We start from the raw sequence: 2,962 nt of genomic DNA, 5'->3' as shown, positions 1-2,962 counted from the left end.
AGACGCGAGGCTGACTTCGGCGTTTTGGATTTGAAACCCGGGTGTGACCTCGGCGTCATGATTTTTGTACCACGGGTCTGACCTTAGCGTTTGGTTTTTGCATCGCTGGTCTAACCTCGGCATTTTGACTTGAAACGCGGCTATGACTTTGGCGTTATCATCTTCGCGTCGCGGGTCTGACCTCGGCATTTTGACTTGAAACGCGGCTATGACCTTGGCGTTTCGATGTGAGACGCGGAGGTGACTTTCATGCGTTTTGACTAAGTCTTTGAGACTTGTCTTCAGCTTATTCGTTTCAAGTCTTGGCTCACGTCCATTAAGCTGGTGGGCCTGAAAACATGCATAGGATTTTTGGCAAACCCTCAGCCATTAACGGATTTGATAAGCCTTTACCGACTACCGTTTGAGTCGGGCTAGCGCATGGATTGTCTAAGTCCGTTCCACATGTAACGTTGTGCTAAGAGAATGAACCCTCTTAGACTTGATGCTATGCTTTTGAATACATAGACTTTGTCATTTTTTACGGAAAAAGACTAACCGGCGACGCGTGTTAGGCGTAGACTTATCCCTACTTAGGATTTGGGATAAGGTTCCCCATGCGTGTAAGACATGGATTTTGGCGTTATTAATAACGACCTGCTACGATATTGAATACGTAGGCTTTGCCATTATTGCGGGAATGCGCTACCCGGCAGCATGTGTTAGATGCAGACTTATCTCTAATCAGGGATCGAGATAAAGTCCCCCATGCGTGTGAGGCATGGATTTCGGTGTTATTAATAACGACCTGCTACGATGTTGAATACGTAGACTTTGTCAGTATTTCTTCCTGTGTTACTTGAAACACTGAAAGAAAGCTGGAAGCGCCAGAGGTGTAATATTACCTTGGCATGAATTTCCACTTAGAGTGAAATTCAGAAATTTTTTTTATTATCACTAGGATAATTCCAGAAAATATTTAATCCGTTGGGGATTTCATAATGAAAACTTGCTATTCTTGTTGAAAAAGGATTAACAAGTTCATTGGGGGGGTTTGACTGTTAGAGGTGTGATGTTAACCTAACAGTATTTTATGGGCTTATCGCTCTATTGAGGAGAGTCGATAAGTTGATTTGGTCGTCAGAGGTGTGATGTTAACTTGACTGGTTCGTGGACCTATCGCTCTATTGAAGAGAGTCGATAAGTTGATTGTTGCGATCAGGGCAACTTTGAGGATATATCGCTCTATTAGAGAGAGTCGATAAGTGGATTGTGTCAGAGGTGTGATGTTAACATGACAGGAGGATGTTGCGATTGGAGCAACTTTGTGGACTTATCATCCTATTGACGAGGATTGATAAGTGGATTGTCAGAGGTATAATGTTAACGTGACATGAGGATGTTGTTGCGATTAGAGCTTCTTTGGGGACTTATCATCCTATTGACGAGGATTGATAAGTGGATTGTTAGAGGTTTGATGTTAACGTGACAGGAGGATGTTGCGATTGGAGCAACTTTGTGGACTTATCATCCTATTGACGAGGATTGATAAGTGGGTTTTGTCAGAGGTGTATTGTTAACGTGACAAGAATTTGTGTTGCGATTGGAGCAACTTTGGGGACTTATCATCCTATTAACGAGGATTGATAAGTGGGGATTGATAAGTGGATTTGTCAGAGGTTTGATGTTAACGTGACATGAGGATGTTGCGATTGGAGCAACTTTGGGGACTTATCATCCTATTGAAGAGGATTGATAAGTGGATTTGTCAGAGGTTTGATGTTAACGTGACATGAGGATGTTGCGATTGGAGCAACTTTGGGGACTTATCATCCTATTGAAGAGGATTGATAAGTGGATTTATCAGAGGTTTAGTGTTAACGTGACAGATTAGGAGTGATGCAGACTGCATTCATACCCTGTGGGGGTGATGATCGTCCGAAGTATAATGTTAACTTGACGATGTGAAATGTTCGTTACTCTTAATCCAATGGATTCTAAGTAACCAACCCCCAGTCTTGATTAAGACTTAGCAGTGGAAGAAAAAGAGGCAGACAAAGCACATCGCCTAGTGAGGCACTATCATAGAGGCACATCAGAATAGAGGCACATCACCTGGTAGGCCATTATCTGATAAGTTTGACTATCATAGGTAACTGTTAACGTGATAGTTGTGGACTTACCATCCTATTGAAGCGAATTAGCAGATTGATGTACTATCAGAGGTAACTGTTAACGTGATAGATTTATGGACCTGTCATCCTATTGAGAAGAGGATTGACAAGTTGAGGGACTATCAGAGGTAAATGTTAACGTAATAGTTTTGTGGACCTGCCATCCTATGTGATAGTTCTGGTAGATTTTATGGTTGACAGAGGTATTCTATTAAACATAACAACTCAGAAAATTTATTACTCAGAATCCAATGAACTACAAATAAATCAACCCCCAGTCTTGAATAAGTGCATGGGGAAAAAGGGTAGACATGGCACGTCGCCTAGTGGGCCACAATCTAACGAGCTTGACTATCAGAGGTAGTTGTTAACGTGATAGTTATTGGAGACCCGGCATCCTACTGAAGAGGATTAGCTTCAGTGGTCGTAGTATCTTCTGGTTCTGACTGGGAAGAATGAGCTTGGTCCGATTGCTCAGGAGAAGATTGGGCTTGGTCCGATTGCTCGGGCTGATCTTGCCCACTTTGTTCTTCAGCTTTGATCCTGGCAATAATCTTCTGAGCCTGTTCGCCTTGAGAGATCAGTTGTCTCCAAGAACGACATTCTGCAACCCCTATTCGAGCTAGGATGTTGGTCTGCAGGTTGTGTCGACAGGTCTCTACTAAGGTAGACTGTGTCATACCTGACGAACACCGGAGAGCCATGGTTCGGAACCTTTTAACGAAGGCTTTGACGGATTCCCTCTTCTTCTGCTTAGTGGCGAGAAGGGTATGGATGGAGACTTCCGTATCCTCTTCAAAGAATCTCGA

Source organism: Asparagus officinalis, chromosome 3 (genome assembly GCF_001876935.1).
Source record: "Asparagus officinalis chromosome 3, Aspof.V1, whole genome shotgun sequence".
NCBI classification, from domain to species: domain Eukaryota; kingdom Viridiplantae; phylum Streptophyta; class Magnoliopsida; order Asparagales; family Asparagaceae; genus Asparagus; species Asparagus officinalis.
This window is presented reverse-complemented; position numbering follows the sequence as displayed.